The sequence below is a fragment of the Nothobranchius furzeri genome, chromosome 5, assembly GCF_043380555.1.
Source record: "Nothobranchius furzeri strain GRZ-AD chromosome 5, NfurGRZ-RIMD1, whole genome shotgun sequence".
Classification (NCBI taxonomy): domain Eukaryota; kingdom Metazoa; phylum Chordata; class Actinopteri; order Cyprinodontiformes; family Nothobranchiidae; genus Nothobranchius; species Nothobranchius furzeri.
The window spans coordinates 26,042,599-26,060,371 of NC_091745.1; the positions used below are offsets into that span (position 1 = coordinate 26,042,599).

Consider the following 17,773-nt stretch of genomic DNA (forward strand, 5'->3'; position numbering starts at 1 on the left):
AAAAAATAAAAGCTCCATGTGCCAAATCCGGCCATCAGATGAGATGAGTGTAAGCATGTCTCATGCATGACGACATATGGGCACCACCATCTCCTCCTAAGGCATCAGGTTTTGATGTGCACGCTGTGGTATGCTCAGATTAGTGTGACATCAAATAAAATGCATTTAGATTTGCTAACCATCTGGAGGAGAGCTGAAACAGGTGTTCCTCCAGAGTGGAGGTGCTCCCTCAACCCAAATCTCTGCATCAACGAGAAAACACATCAATAGTGAACGGCACGTGGGTGCGCACGAACAATCCATCCACCGCCTCGTCTCCAACGCATTCTCCACTTTAAAGAGGGAAATCCTTTCTGAACAGGGTGTCCTGTTGCTTTAATTCTGCAACAAAACATTTGCTCCTTCCTTGTTTCTGAGATTAATCTAAAAATAAAATATAAAATAAATAAATAAATAAAACAGCACCAATGTGTTTGAGATGAATTATTTAAATGAAGTTATTTTAGCTGAGTGAAGAAGATTCATCCAGCTCAGTTGTCAGATGCTGAACATCGCTGAAGCCATCACGGATGAGGCGGCTCAGACTGACGGGGGCAAAGTGCTGCGGGTGGGAAGAGTAAGGAACAGCTTTCCTGGGAGTTCGGAGGGTACATCAGCCCACTGCGAAACAGCACTACAAAGGAAGGAAGAACTATTTTTTTTCTCTTTAACACCATATGCTCCTGTTCTGCACAGGAGCTCACCTGAATGGGATATGAGGTCCGGAGACAGTGCTTGTCCAAGCTGAGCAGGTGTGCAGCTGAGCTTTTCAATCACAGATATATACTGCTGTTTACACTCTGCAGAGCCATAGTGCAACAACTCTTAACGCAGCAGCTGCCCAGATTGGCCATTTCGAGCTGGGATGCTGCATACTCACACTGTTAAGCATTTTTCAGTCAGTAAAATTAAAGTTTTATGACTACGAGAGAACATCAGAGGAGAAATATAAGGCGGTTGTCAGTTCAGCTGATTTCAAACGCATTGGTAAGCAAAATGGTCCAGGCTATAACTGTAAGGCCTGATCGCAGTAATGTATGTTGGTCATTTGGTCCAGCACTTTGGTTCTGAGCAGCCTCCATCTTCATCAAATGTGCTGTAGAGGTTTTTAAAGGGGGCACCTATAAAACATTACACTTTTTCTGAGCGTGGGTGCATAAATCTCAATGTCCAAAGTCACTGTGAGCTCAGAAAAAAACGTTGTTGTTTTGCAGTTTCTACGCTGGAAGTTTTTTCAATTAGTTTGGATCAGCAGGAATAAAATATCTCGCAGTTACAGCTCTGAGTGGAAGAAATCCATATCTACATATCACAATGCTTTTAACGTTACTCGATGGAGCAAAGTCAAAACTCACAAGATCTCTAATATTAAAGACAATCTAAGAAATGAATTTGCGTTGCTCATTAAAACCATAACCACTGTTCTACACACTAAGTAGAATGATGGATAATTTGCTTTTTGTTAGGTTTAAAGACCCGATCTAACTATAAGGTGCTTTTAAACCCTTTAGTGAGCTGAACTCATGTGTAGTATGGTAAATGTTTTACCCATGGGTTTGTTTATGTGACTCCAGCTAAATAAAGGAGGTAAATCCTCACAATTTTAAACACATTGCGCATTTGAGAAATAATTTAACAGGTGACAGGTGACTTCTATAAATAGAAAACATGCTTTAACAGTACTGGATAAAAGATACAAGCGGGTGTGGGGAAAAGCTGTAAGCAAAGAATGCTTTCAAAAAAGGAAGTGATCATTTATTTTCACCAATCAACAAAAACAGCGAAGGAACAAAAGATACATCTGAATCAGATTTATCTGGTGACCATCTTCACCTTGTAAACAGCATCAGTTCTTCCAGCTACACTTTGTAACATCCAGCAATGGTCAGTTTCTGGGTACTGTTTGACCGTTCAACATCTGGTCAAAAAGGAGACACAAGACTGCATGTGTTCCCTTTAAATTGGCCTGCCTTCATCCCATCAGCTGGAGCTCAGAGCCTGCAGCTCTGAACACAGATAACGAAATTTCAACGATAATGTTCTCTCTGCAAGGTCCATGCTTCCCTTACCGTCCTACAGGATTATTCGTGCCTTTGAATGAGTGAACACTCGCAGCTCGGATTAGTTACTAAGTTAAAGAATGATTTCCTAAATTTCATATGAACTTCTAAAACTTATAAGCTAGATAATCATTAAATAAATGTTTGTTTATTCCTACTTATAATAATTATAATATGATGAAATGTTTCATTAATCTGTGCTCAATGATTGAAGTTTGAAATGAATGTTATGTTGTGATTATAGTGATTGAAATATGTTTCAGCATGTTAATATGACAAGGTCATCACCATTTGCACTCACACAAGAACAAAGTAAGGTTAAGTTAAACTCTGACACATAAATAGTCCTCTACCCAGATCAGAGCATCGGTATCAAAGAAGGCGTGTTTCTGAGACTCTTGGTAATATTCCTCAAACCTGTCAACCTCTGGTTGGCTACACAGATCATAACATGACAACATTAAAACTGGATCACTCTGGTGATTCCTTAGTTCTAGAGAAAGCTTCAGACCGGCCATCTGATGCAGAAACCCTCTTTAACCATCAAAGCTTTTGACACGTCGTCAAACCTTTTTGCATCTGCGAAGCTGATACAGCAACAGTTCCTGCAGAACAAGCTGGTATTGTTCAGACTCTTTAAGAGTCCGCCAGATGCACAGTTCCATCCATCTGTCCTGACCCGCGACATCTCTGGACTGGAGAGTCGGTGCCACGGTATTCTACAGCCCTTCGGTGCCGGAGGTCAGCCGACCTCTCTGACCTTCGGATCCACCAAGAGGGTCTCCAGAACAGGTGAAATAGACACACAGATAGCGTCTGATGTGTTTTTGATAATAATCAACTTCATAGCTTAACGCAAACCAAATTCTTCTGCATCTATATCTCCGCTCTCCTAGATACGGAAGTTCTGACTAACATCACATTCACACATAGGTTCATACATCACATCTAGTTCCATCCGTCACAGTAAATGTTAGTTAACTTGTCATGTTTTAATTGTTGGTCAAATAAATTCTTACTTTTATAAACCTGACTCTTTTCTGACTCAAAACAAAGTGTTTACAATCCCCTAATAAATAAAGAATCCTAGAATCTTCTGATTAAACACCGTAAAGACCAAGCAGGGTTGCTATTATATATTTAGATAGAGTATCACAGCTTATTGGTCATAAGTAGAGGTAATATATATATATATATATATATATATATATATATATATATATATATATATATATATATATATATATATATTGAGCTCTTAACGCACTCAATTTACCAAACCCTACACCTTGAACACAGCTGTTGAAGGAACTGGGCTGGTAGGTTGTTCCAGACATGTTGGAGAACCAACCACAGATCTTCTGTGGATGTAGGCTCCCTCATATTCTTTTATAATCCCAGACATGCTTCAAGTTGCTAAGATCAGGGCTCTGTGGGGGCCGGACCATCACTTCCAGGATCTACACCTACTACATCTCACCTAGTGCTAAATAATGTTAATGTATATCCTCAAATTTGTGAAACTTGATGACTAGTTTTTGATCCAATGTGATGGATGTGTGATTTATATTCACATAATAAAGATTCTTCTCAGTTTTAAGACTTGATGGGACTGTGCTTACCCGGCAGCCTGAAGGATTTTAGCACATATCAATTTTGGTGAGTCTTAAAACTGAAAACTTTTCGATTCCAATGATTTCAGTCATTAAAATGATCTATTTTAATTCTTGCGCCATTTATGTTTGATAAAAAAACTCCTTGTGTGGTGGTTTACCAAAAATGTGTGCTCTTTTTCCTAAAGTATCTACAAAGCTCTAAACAGGTGACAATAAAATTAGATTTTTTTCATTTTGTATGAGAAAAGGCATTTTTATTTGTTCAGCTTATAGACACAAAGCATGTGCCCAGCTTGAGACAATAATTATGGGATAGTGCAGAGTACCGAATGTTTCACATCATACTCCTATAACATCTTAATGTTTTGTGATTAAGGAGAATAATGATTTTACTTTTCTGATGGCTGGGGTTATTTTGAACAATGCATACATTCATATAACCTAAACTCTTGTATACGCTATTCCTTTATTCTAACATGTGAATTGACTCCATGAGCGTTGCTCCTGCGATCACAGCTGACCTTAAGCATCTCAACATAATAATGAATAAGTCAGTAATTCACCTGAAAAAGTCATCCATTAGCTCAAACACAACCCATTTGCTTAATATCAATCCCTCAACAAGATATTACTGCTCTAACTCATTGAGCACCAAGCTAAAATTCTCAACTTAATTCAATGAAGCAATTTTACCAACCCATTGACTTTTATGATAAAATTAACACATTATTAAACAGCAAAGATCCCTCCAGCTGCAGCTGCACAAAGCCTCGGCTCACAGCGAGGTTTTCTGAAATACCTATGGCCAAAGGTGCACATTTTAAGTTGAACACACACACACACACACACACACACACACACACACACACACACACACACACACGCACATGCATACACACACACGCACACATTAATGCATCCTTCCCTTATTCTACAGAGGCTCCAGTATTAGCGAAACTCCAGTCTGCTGGCAGCCCTATCCATCATCGCACCACTGCAAACTGACAACAGAGCACACCTCCACGCATCCCACAGTCTCACATTTGCATTTGCCCACCTTCTTAAATTCAGCAAAGGTAAGACTAATTCACACGCTCCAAGGCAACTCGATCTATCCATCAAAACTTTTTTCAAGCACTGCCCTCTAATAGAAGTTAAGTTAAAGGTCACGAGAACTGGATTAGTTTGGTAATTGACTTACTTATTTCATTTCCGTCGCTTCACAATAAGTAGACATCCACAATGGAAGGAAACCTTTTCGATGCAGTCACTCAAAACCGCTGTTAGTCTGTGTTTTTATGTAGAAAAGTGAAAAAAAGCATGCAGGACTTTGACAGTGTTTTTAGGAGAATGAAATGTCTCAAGGTACCTGATGATGATTTGAATGAAGCTCTCACAGCTCATCTAATAACAGATAAATCTGTTGGATTAAAGCAAAATTACATAGGATGATATCTGTAGTGGGAGGACTTTTAGGGCAATGAAGTTCAAATTATAGTTTTCGGTTTAACTTAAAACTTAAGTTGTTTGTTTGGATGTTTTTAATACCTTTTTTTCTGAAATAGAAGTTATCAGAAATAAAATAGGAATAACTTATTTTATAAATTAACATTTTTACCTCTTTACAACAAGAGCTGCTTATAAGAAATGACTGATTATAGTAAATAATTCAATAATAAATGAGCTAACACCTTGCAAGCTATGAACAAATTGTTCATTTAAAGGGGAAACGCTTTGCAAAACTCACCATTTGCATCCATTGTGCTGCCTCTTTAGTATATATATATATATATATATATTATATACATACATACATACTATACTGCCTCTATAAACACTCCAACACATGTCCTTTTGTTTTCTGTCAGTGTTTGGTTTTAAGAATCATGTGCCCAAAACAAGCCTTTTCAAAAAGTCCCTGTATGTGACATCACAGATGGGGGAGTTAGAACAGAACCACTTCTCACCTCTACAAGCTGGGGGTGTGGTGGCTTTACTCTCAGCCCGTCCCACATTTTGAATGACTCACCACAATCAGTATGTCCTAAAATTGAAATAACTTAAGCCCATTCCATATTGGAGCTTCTCAAACAATAGCAGCCAGTAAGCTTATGGATGGGCATGGCCAGCTCCAGCTTGTTTTCTTAAAGTGACAAAACCCTGAAATGGCTCATTCTGGAAGCTACTGAAACTGTGGCTATTAAAAGAGATGGTATTGTTTTGTGTAAGAGTGATTTAGTGCAAAAAAAATCATAGCCATGTTTTGTATTGACCGTAGAACTATTACGCTTTATAAAAAACAGTCATAATGTGTCACATTTAAAAAAAAACAGGGTATTCTGACCCTGCTTCAGCCTTCATGGGTCTTATAAACAGTTATTAATGCTTCGTATAGAGGTTTTGTAAGAGAAAATGTGGCATAAACCCCAAGGATTTGTTTTAACTGACAGTAGTGCAGTCTGGCTGAAATCATTTACACATTTGGGTTTCTGCTAAAGTGGGACTAATGAGATTTGTCGGCTTTGGTGGTCTGATTGGATTCTGCCTACTTTTGGACATAATAGCAAACATAACACTCCAAATCTGTGTCCTGTCAGATGTGTAGCATTAAGTCTATTCAGTCAGATATTACTATATGCAAAAAAAAAATTAAACTTCTTTAAATATTTGATCTAGTTATCAGAATAGTTACAGCTCAACACAATCTTGTTGCAAACATTTCTGAGACGCCAGCTGAAAACCAGCTCCTGTCAGTATGAGGGAATTATCCAGAGGAGGAAAATGATATTGTGTCTCAACTCTCAGGTGACCCTTGACCTCCCTCTGTACTGAGGAGGATCTTCACCTGTTGTTTATTGTGGGGCTGAGTTTTTGTTTTTTCCTCGGACTGATGCTCGGACCAGCTTGTCTACACACAGTGTGAGGCTCTGGAACAAATAAGATGTCCTTTCACCAAACCACTCGAGTCTACTGTGTGTGTGTGTGTGTGTGTGTGCGTGTGTGTGCAGAGAAACACAACATTTATATATTCTCACACATCCTGAGCACTGAGGTTGTTGTCAGCCTCCCCTCAGCCTCCTCCCCCGGGACTTCCTGCTTCAGGTGAAGAACTTATTTGTGTTGCCTCTATAATAACGGCACAGAATATGAGAGATAATTTGACATTTCACCATGCTGTTCGTCTGTAAAAACAAAAACATAATAAATGTAATAAAATACAGTTTGACATTGAAAAAAAAGCCCCAAACAGGGCTGAAATAAACATAAAAGAGTCAAAACAATAAATGATTATAAAAGAAAACTGTATCTGAGAGCATTTCTAAGGCATCAAAGAAAGAGGAAACATGTGCATTCTATAGGCTGTGTCAATCACACAGCTTACTGAGCGCAAAAATAATTTCATTTCCATTCCTGAGGGAAACAGAAATCAAGTTGCTTGCTGACAGTGAGGACTGACTCAAGCTGTTCAATAACTGTGTGTGGGCTCGACAAGGTGCAACATTCTCACTCTGACTTCTGCGGACTCAAAAAGCCACCAGAGGCGGTTAAAATGACAATCAGATAAAGGAGGAGGAATCCAAAGTTCCTTTGAGCAGTAAAAGTCACAGCTACATTTAGATGTCCTCATCAGGAGTGTGCTGCTGAAGTGTTACCGACCAGGTTGATTCCTCTATTGATTTTCGTCCCATCGTTGGTAATAAGAGGTCACTGCTGTGGTGATTTTGTGCTGAGAGATGTGCAATCAGGCCGTGTTTGCTGTGATGCGGGTTTACTGAGGTCTGCTGTTGATTTTGTTTCTCTTTCTGTTGATGCACTTGATAAGTTTAACTTCTGAATTCCTCTCCGGTTCACAAAGATGGGAGGCTGGAGCTGCAGAACCTTCTCAAACATTTGATGTTGTCTTTTTAATCGTGAGGTTCCTTTATTAAACAGAACAAACCGGAGGTAAAAGCGGGTTCCTTCACATCCGTACAACAGTTGTGTTCTTCTATATTTGCACAAGCAACTGTTGTAAAGCCTTTCTTCTGAACAAAATCCGGACCTTCTGAACCAGCAGCCATTCATCCTTTCATGACTGAGTGTGAACACATCCCTGCAGCCGAGTCCCGACTTCTGGTGAAGGCCTAAAACAGGAGTTGCAGCAGCACAGCTGCCACAGCCACCCCGTGATGAGTTCTGATCCGGTGAAGAAAATAAACTTCAATACATGGACAAATATCCGTCATGCATTACCGTCACTGGGACACGATGTCTCCAGCTGATCTACAAATGTTCCCACTCACTCTGGATTCTGTGGATTGTTGCAAATATATTTAAACAAATAAATAGTAAATGACTTAGAGTTCTACAACACACCAAGATGCTCCACCACACAAGTCATTCACCCATTCACACACTGGTGATGATGAACTGCAGTATAGCCACAGCTGCCCTATAGGGCGCACTGGCGAAAGCGAGGCTGCCAAACACAGCTACCACAGGAGACCATAGCAGGCACGGAGAGTTAGGAGTCTTGCTCAAGGACACAATGACTACGTTTACATGCAGCCAATATCCGGGTTATGATCAGGTTAAGGTCGGTATTCGGGTTTCTGAGTTGATCAGAATAACCTGTTTACAAGCATAAATAGAAAGAGTTACCCCTAACTTGCATAACCCGATTTAAATGCGGACGTTGGGGTAGCGTCAGGACGTATGGACTACGTCAAGACGCAATATGCGTCATATTTCGCTGTCTCTGTACTTTCGGCCGTCAACAAAAGACATACTGTTCATACTTTTCACCAGACCGATGAAGACAGAGGTTTCCTCGTCACTCCAAAAGTGTGGTGCTGTGCCGCGACTCGCCATGTTGCTCCCAACTTGGTGTTTACTTCCGGTGTTCTGGCGCATACAAGACGTCTCGCTACTCAAAAGACCAAGATTCCTTGCGAACAGAGCATGGGCAGAACACACGCTTTGATGGGGATATCCCGATATGCGTTTACACGACCAAACATTCGGGTCAGAAAAGGGTTACCCCAGGTGTAGTAACCGGGTTGGTTTTTGGCGGTGTTTACAAGGACCTGCGGAACCACGTTATTGTGAATATTCGGGTTTTAAAAGGGTTACTGGCTGCATGTAAACGCACTGAATGACAGAGCGGGGCTGGAACTGGCACACCCCCGGTTACAAGGCAGTGGACTCCTCTGCCACCGTCTCCCTGTTATTACAGTTAATATTGTTGCAAATTTCATTTAAAGATTTCCATATTCATTTGAATATATTTGACTTTAGTATTTGTCGCTTCACGTCGTAACAAGAAAGGACCAAAGTGTGCTGCAGCCGGCCAGCGTAGCAAACCAGAACACCTCTTCCTAAAGACTTCATGTTTGTTGGTAATTTCCTCATTTTGGGGGTTAATTTTATCTTGTTTTATAAATGTTATCACCTTTAATTCCTCAAGTGGCTTTAAATTTACCTGAGCAAAATGAATAAATTAAAATATTTCTCTCTAAACCTCCGCTGACTCAGTAACAGTTAAAGTGTTTAAAGCCAGTGGATGTTTTTTTCCTTTTAATCTTTTCCTACTAAAATAGAAAATGAAAACACGACTTTGCAGCAGTCAGCATAGTTAGTTGGGCACACCAAGTCTGTGTTTTATATTTAAAATGGAGACAAAAAGCAAAGGGAATATTATAAGGTCGCCGGCTGACGCATCACTTGTCTCATTATTTGAAACAGCGACTGTCAGCAGCCGGACGTCTTCCCGCTGGTCCACTACGTAGCCGCACTCCAGCAAAGAGGAATTCACTGGAACGAGGACTCGGATCGCTCGCCGTTACTCCTCACAACACCGACACGTCTGCTGTTGAGCTCCATTAGCGATAAGGAATCAGAACGTGGATGACTGCATTTATGCAATCATAAGAATATAGAAGAGGATTTGAAGGAACAGATAATAGCAACAGACTTTTTATGCAGGGATTTTTTTGATGATACTGAGGACGCATGGCACATTAACACGTAGCGACCACCAATCACCAGTCATAAGTGAAAGCCAATTATCACGGTGGGGTGCATATCACTGTACTGATGAGGAGTTCGGCCTCAGAAACTTCTGTCAAGGTTAAAAAACAAACCTTTAGTATGCTGAAAGAATGAGACAAACACAAAGAGGAATCAGCGGGGACACACACACAACGCCAACGATGGAGGAAAATATGTGTGTGTGACAAATAATAAAAAAATTCTGAGGGAAAGGGAAAGATGAGGGGGGAGAATGACGGACCGAGAGGGAGAGTGAGAAGGAGAAAACACAAAAGTGTGGCCCTCCTGGGTTGGATGCTGACACCGGTGAGGGATTACTGAGGGGAGGAGCAGGGCCATATGGCTGCATGGCAAAGTGGAACCCATGGGGAGGCAGCAGGCACATTAGCTTGCTTGGGGTCCTCCATCGCTTCCTCTGCACTGCGGTTTGCGGGAGGCACAGGAACATTGACAATGACATCAGGCTCTCCCACCTCTGTGATGGCTCCTGGATCCCAGATGACACTGCTGGCGAAAGGCCAGGAGGAGGGAAAAAAATCACCTTCTCCATCCCGCAAGCAAAGAGTTACTTATGCCTCCGGATAATGACCTGGGGACCGCAGCAGAAACAACAATGGTCACGGGGAAGCCTGAGACGGAAGGCGGCCACCCGCCGCTCACTATCACCGGCCCCTTTCAAACAACAGAGGAGAGAGTCATAATAGCACCACGTTTCACACCAAAAGCGCCACTGTCGTTAAATCAATAAGTCATTACCTTTAATGGGATAAGCACTTTGAAAACTAATTGAAAACAGCTCCATTTACTCCAGCCAGGCCCTTAATGCAAACAATACTGTTGTTGCAGCGAAAAAAACAAAGAAAAAAAAAGAGGAAGGAGATGGAGAGAAACATGCACCACAGCCGGGGATTCAGCGTCTGATCATTTGGTCAACTGTTTTACTCTGTAATGTGCTCCTTTCCAGAGCCAACACAGTCGTTTAACCCCCAACTCATGTCAAAGCTGCACAATGAGCCTGCTCGCACCCAGCCTACAGACATGGTTTACACGCACGGACCTGCAAACACCGTCAAGGTGGAGAGATGTGTTTGAAACGTTCACAAAAAATATTTGATACTTGCAAGAACGTACTTTTGCAACAAATAAAATAAAAAATAAAGTGATTGTGCACCAGGTTGCACAAGAGCAGTAGTGAACATCAAACGTGTTGTGGCAGATTTTAGAGTATTGATTTATATCAAAGAAAACGACTGTGCATTCAATTCCAATCAAAAGCCTCTGTGGCAGGCAGCCAGTTCTGTTACTGGGTGAAAGACACGGCATTAAATGTAAGGCTAATTGAATGCGCAAAGCCAAATATAAACTTTGGCACGCGCTGCTTAATCAGAAATGGATTATTCCCAACAAAGCTACTAAGAGAGAAACATCAGAGGTGGTTTTATCATAAGTTTGAAAAGAGGAAAGCATCTTTACCTGCTTTTTCTACTATGTGACCCAAAAAATGGCAGCAACAGTTGTTCAAAGGAACCAGTGATTTGATGGTGATTTATGGCCTAATTTAGATAAATGTTAGAAAAGCGTAAATACACACAGTGACCGCCAAGTTGAGAACGCTTTTAGCACAAACCCATCAGAGGAGCGTAGAGTTTGTCTGATAACTCGGTTAGCCATTAGGCGGCAGGAGGAGGAGATGATCGTGCTGCTACACCAACACGAAAGATTAGTTAACAGGTGGGAGTCTGCAGACACCCACCGTTATCCGTGGACACCTCCAGCCCTACACGCACAAACATGCACACAAATCCATCTCGTGACTCTTTTTTTACACTTGGAAGAATGACATGCCCACATAAACGAGTGAATAAAAGAACGAGGGCACCATCTGGTTGATCTCCATGCTAATGGAGCAGCTCAATTACGCTCTGACCTTCAGTGGACTGACCAGGACGCAGAACTAATGTTGCCGTGTGTCATCTACGTTCAACTCCAAACACTAAGTGGACGTTCTGGTTTGTTGAATGGGTAGAGAAACAACCAAAGGCAATGGCGATGGTGCCAAAAAAGTGTCACTGGTGGTCTCCGGTGCTGGTACCACTTCCTGTTCTGCTAAAGCTCTGGAGGAAACTCCACAAAGTGAATGTTTGTGGGTGGGTAGCGGCGGTCCACACTTGTTCTATCCTTGAACGAGGTGCTCAAGTTAAATTGGCTGCGCAAATGGCTAATGTGTATAATGGACTTGAGAGTTGCCCTGCATAAGGGCGTCTGCTAAGCAAATAAATAATTTAATGCAAATCCCAGCATCGTGCCTCCTGCCAATTAAGCTAACCTGTTTTAGCTGTAAGTGATTTTATTACATTAGCATGCCGTAGCTCTGACTGCATTAGGGAGGGTTTAATCAGTCTGTAATCAAATTAGAGCACAAGACAGAAGGAGGAAGTGCCACGGTTCCACAAAGCACCTTGCTGGCGCACCTGCAAGTCTTCTGAGAAATCTTTATTTAAAACCCTTTTATACAACTGTAGTGTGCAGCATTATGCCGCATGCATGTGAATACTCCAGCGCTTTAAACGTGAAACTAGCAGCGATGCAAATGAAACACGTGAGGGAGAGTGTGCCTCCATGCTGGTTTACAAACGGTAAACGATACCTGTGGTTGTTTATGACCAACCGTTTAACTCTAGGAGGAAAAAAACAAACAACAGAAGCTTCTTTTGTTTCTGTCTCTGTGCATATGGTTAACTGTGTGTCATCGTGTCCCTGCTGATGTTCACTGTCACCTTCAGTAAAGCATCCCTGACACACAAACTGCATCACTGGTGCAGTTAACATGCTCATGCAATCATCCGCACTGCTTAATCAAACCGACCATAAAAAATAAAAATAAAAACGTGGACTCATGATGACCCATGGCTACTTTGAATAAAGCGCTTTCTAAAATTCATGGAAAGGTGGCTCCTATGGTCAAGCTGTCAAGGAGCAGCCTCTCAAACCGGACAAATCTGCGTCCATGAGAGCGAGCGCTCGCGAAGCACTGCCAAAACGGATACCCTCATTGTCTCCTTTCCCAGCTTTGTTTTCCTTGCACTTATTGAAAGACTGGGTTTGGTGGTCTTGTGCAAAGTGGGGGACACGTTGGGGGGTAGCAACATGAGAAATGTGTTTGCCTCGAAGTCAAAGTGCAGAGAAAAGACTTTAAAGATGCTTTGGGCTGACAGATGGTGGTGATGGCTGACGGACAATGTCTCACAAGAGGCAGATCAGCTGGAGACGAGTTCAGTCGTGATCACCTTCCTTCCCAGCACTCTCTGATCGAGGGTGGATACATAAAAAAAGACACAGAGCATCCCCAGCCAATTAAACGTGCAAAAACATAAATTAAATCAGACGCATGCGTCCAAGCTGTGGGTTTGTCCACACAACTAAAAAAGCAGCAGACACCAAGTATGAGAAGACAAAGAGGCTTAAAGCGGCCCTCCTCCCCTTCTCACTGCTCGAGTTGATCTTTTCCAGAAAAGAGGGCGGGAAAGGAGGACTCGCAAATCTTGATGTGCTTATCATCTGGTGCCAGGGATGTGTGAGTAAAGTTCATCCTTTTGGCCTAATTAACTGATGTCTTCTCTGTCGGCCTGCAACAGAACGGCCGCTAATGAGGATCGTTACAGGTGGGACAAAAGAGATTTCCTCACCCTGACGTATCTCATGGTATTTCTTGTTCTGGAATGTATTTAAGTCATGGAGAAGCAGTAATGCGCTTGCGAATAAAGTCATGAATTAGTTTCATGTGTGGTTTTCTGTAAATGAGAAAGATATGTTAAAGGGCAGCCTCTCCGGCATCGTGTCAAGCTAAAGATTCCCATCATTCCTATCAATCATGCAAAATCCTGATAGTTTGGATAAGCGGTGATGTAATTTGATGTCATGCAGTTCATTCCATGCATTAAGTCCAATCCTGCTTCCAGCCCTGCAGCCCTCCTTCGTGAGTTATGGCTGTGCAGTTTGAAAAGTCATTGATGTCAAGGCTGGGCAGGAGGAAAAGAGAAGAAGGAGGAGGAGAGAAGTGAGAGAAGGAAAAGAGAGCGAGAAAAAAGAAAAATCAATCGGAAGCATCTCAATTAATCTGGCCAGTGGCGGATTGATTGCAGCCCTAAACTGGGTAAACAGGATTGTCTATTTAAGGGCCATGATCCCTTAATCATCACTTTAGTTCAAATGGACCAGGATGGCCACATCTGCTGGCCTGATGCAGATGCCAGGACCTTGCCTTTCAACTCCAGCCTTGTGCGCTTCACGTGCAGTGCACAAGCAAGGTGCATGTGGCCCCGAGCATTCTTGCTCCAAATTGCCAACTTGAGACTCGTGTGAATGGTCTAAACTGAACCCTGACCAGCATACAAGCTGGGGCCTCCGGTCTGTGGCCTTACCGAGTGGCATGCTGTTGGGAATGAATACAAAATACAGCATTACGGTTCATTCGGTTAGCAATGAGGACCATATTATAACGCTGCAAGCAGGGTAGGCAGAGAAGGTACTTGCTCATGAGTCTGTACTAAAGCCTAGGCTTTGTGGCACAACGTGAATCACAATGGGGGAGGTTTTACAGGGAGCTGCAGATGGCCTAAGGCCACAGAGCTGCTACTCTGCGAAGATGGCCGAGTCCAGATGAATGGCGTGCCTCAGTCTGAGCACAGTCATCACCATACAGGAATATCACTGTATCCCCCACCCCTCCCTGACGCTCTTATTGTCTGGAGTGGCAGAGTTGCCCTGGCTCCATTCTCTAGAGCCTGATTGAAGAGGCTCTCCTCTCCTTCTCACCGCTTTGATTTACTTAGGCCATCTGTGGGAATTGGGCTGGAAGCTTCCTTATTAAGAGGAGACTGTCTGAAGGGTTCCACTGACTGATTGGGCAATTGAAAGCTGGGCACGTGAGCAGAGCTACAACAACTATCGCTATCTCCAACAACACACACACTTGGCACACAAGCGCATACAAACACCCCAGTGGTTTATGTATGAGGTCTAGTAGGCACATGTCTGTCACAATTCTTGGTAGCCAGCTTCAGCCCAGTAAACCGGATGGATCTATCTCTATAAAAGGCCCTTAAATCGCTCCCCAGTGGTGACGAGCTTGCATTCAGTGGCTGCACCCACACACTCCGAGCATGCACCGGCACACTTGACAGGAAAAGCAAAGCTTAGATCAGATCTTGTAACTGAGGACGGCAACAAATAAAGGACTAAACCCCGTCCTGCCCGGATGATGCAAACTGGATCCAAGGCTTGGTATTTACTTCTAAATACTGCCACAGTCGTGCATGCACACTCATTAAATGGACGCCCCCTGCATATTTTATGTACATCTCAGTGGGAAAACAGACATATTTAAGCTGAAAGTGTTTTAGGTTTTCCAAAGTCAACCGACGCTCCCGTCGCAGGCAGATCTCACTTTATCACGCGGGACAAAAATGAAGCCAGAGAAGAGTGAATCATGTTGTGGGGAGTGACGGTGGAGGGGGTGGGGGTGGGGGTGGGGTGGGGGTGCTGAGCGGAAGCAAATGCATTCATCAAATGATCCGTTTCCGCTGACGGCCGTCTGTGTGCAGAGGCCCGTCCTTTCCCGTACGCAGCTGCACCGAAGACACCTCTTTAAACAAAACTTCCTGCTCCACGTCTTCAGCGCATGATTCATAAGACCTGCTCCATGACCTCAATTTGCTTCAGTCTGTGTATCTGTAATAGCCCATCTGTTTCGTCCCACTCAAAAGCAAACCAGCGTTGTGGCAATCTAATATCGTGGAACTTATTTTAGACACCGCAGATAGATTGCAGTAGTAACGATGACTGTGTTTTTGATGAATCTGGAAACGCAAAGCGGTTCAGAGTGGAGATTCTCGGCAGATAAGATGGTGAAAGTGTTCACAGACAATGCTGCAGATTTCCCAACTTCTCCCGGCATTTCCGTGATGCTCTGCTCCTAAAACATCCATCTAGCACGCGGCGGAGCCGCTATTCGAGGGCTATATATGCTTTATAAAGATTAGCCTTCATCTCAATCAATTCTGTAAATTATTTCATCATTATGGAGGAATCGCATCGATACAGAGTGGATTTATGATTTTTCTACACGTTGGTTGGGGACTCCGCGTAAAGGCTGTGTGCGTGCCATGAATATTTATACCATGTGCTGATGAATAATATCTGTTTATCCCAATGAAAGGACAGTAATGATCAAACAAAATTACCATTTATGACAGTTATGGTTCCCTCCTATGACTGTGTGAATTATTAATGAGCGCCATTGATTGCTCGGTCTAAAGAGGGCGAACCGGGTAATTCCATAAGTGCCACAGTGTAGATTGTTGTGTTAGCTCGGGCTCCGCCTCTCCTCCTCACTCCATCTCATCCTCCATTTGTGCTTTTCGTCAGTGCGACCAGGGCAGGGTCCTTCCTGTAATTCCATTACTGCTGCTACTATGGCATCCCATCATCCCGCAGGACAACTTAGGGACCACTTAGAGAGTTGTGCACGTTTAGCTGCATTACAGTAATGCTGCCAACTGGGCAACAAGCACTATCTATCACTATCTAACAAACAGCAGCTCCTGCTCCAGAGTGTAGATGGATCAGTTTAAAAGACACTAGTGGGACAAAATGGAAGGAAAATACATCAGGACTGAGGAGAGCCAGAGAGAAGAGGATGAAAAGAACAGAACATGAGATTAACGTCCTGCATGACCATGACAGAACAGCAAAACGCTGGAAAGACGTCGTGTCAAATGACGACAGGACAAAAATCACAGCAGCTGTGGACACGTATGGAACGAACTCACCGCAAACACGCTTCAGAAAAAGATTTGAGATTTTTGCAACAAGTTCAGTCAACTATTCTCAGAGAAATGCAGATAAAAAAAATTAAAAAAAACATCAGAAATCAAAGCATTTTTAAATAAAATTCCAAAATATATTAAGCAAACTTTTAGTCTATAGTGCAAATCCATCTGACCTGCAAGATAAACATGCAAGGAGCTTCTCATGAGGGGTGGGAACGGAGCTCAGCCTGTTTCTGTTTCTGAATAAATCTCAAACACCAGATTTACTTTCTCAGTGTAACGTGATCCAAAAGTTTTCACTTTATGAAGAACAGCAGCTTTGTTGTGTTTTTGTGACTCGGGAGTCCTGAAGATCAAATAGAAGAACAGCCTGAGTTATAAAGTGCTTCCCGTAGGACTGCCCCATCACACGTGGTTCAAATGTAAACAGATCGGTGTCAGAAATGAATCCAGCCACAGCAGAAATCCTGATTTTGAAATCAATTCTTGTTCAGAGTATACAGACTGAGTAAACAAATCTTTAATCTCGGGTTCATCCGAGAATGAAAGCTAACAGCTGCTAAAAACCCCTGGGTTCATCTGAAGCATCAGAAGAGTTTTAACCTTTTTGCAGACCTCAGATTGTAGAGCTAATAGACCAATAGGGCAGGTAAGACACAGGTTAGGTTATGTAAAGCGGTTCATATCGTCACCAAGGATTGAGCAGGAACACTCTGCTGAATGAGATCCAATTGGATTTAGATGTGGGTTTTGTTAATACTGATAATAAACATCAAGCCGAGACACAAAGTCCCTCCAGTGTTTCCTGGGTCTTCTTTTAGGTCTCCTCCCAGTTGGATGTGCCTGGAAAACCTCACCAGGGAGGCGTCCAGGAAGCATCCTCATCAGACGCCCGAGCCACTTCAACTGGCTCTTGTTGACGTGGAGGAGCAGCGGGTCTGCTCCGAGCCTCTCCCAGATGTCCCTTCTCACCCCATCTCTTAGGAAGGGCCCAACCACCCTGCGGAGAAAACTCCTTTTGGCCTCTTCTGTCCGTGATCTCGTTCTTTCAGTGACTATCCAAAACTCGTGACCGTAGGTGAGGGTAGGTACTTGGATTCACCGTTAAACTGAGAGCTTTACCTTCTGGCTGAGCTCTCTCTTCACCACGACAGACCGGTTCCACGTCTGCATCACTGCAGACGCAGCACCAATCCAC

At 42.8% G+C, this 17,773-nt stretch overlaps 1 protein-coding gene across 2 annotated transcripts in view; it reads right to left on the reverse strand.

Moving 5' to 3' along the window:
* The window catches only part of rbfox3a (RNA binding fox-1 homolog 3a), a 400,829-nt gene that overhangs the window by 187,107 nt on the left and 195,949 nt on the right, over positions 1-17,773 (reverse strand). The gene's annotated exons all lie outside the window — the stretch shown is intronic.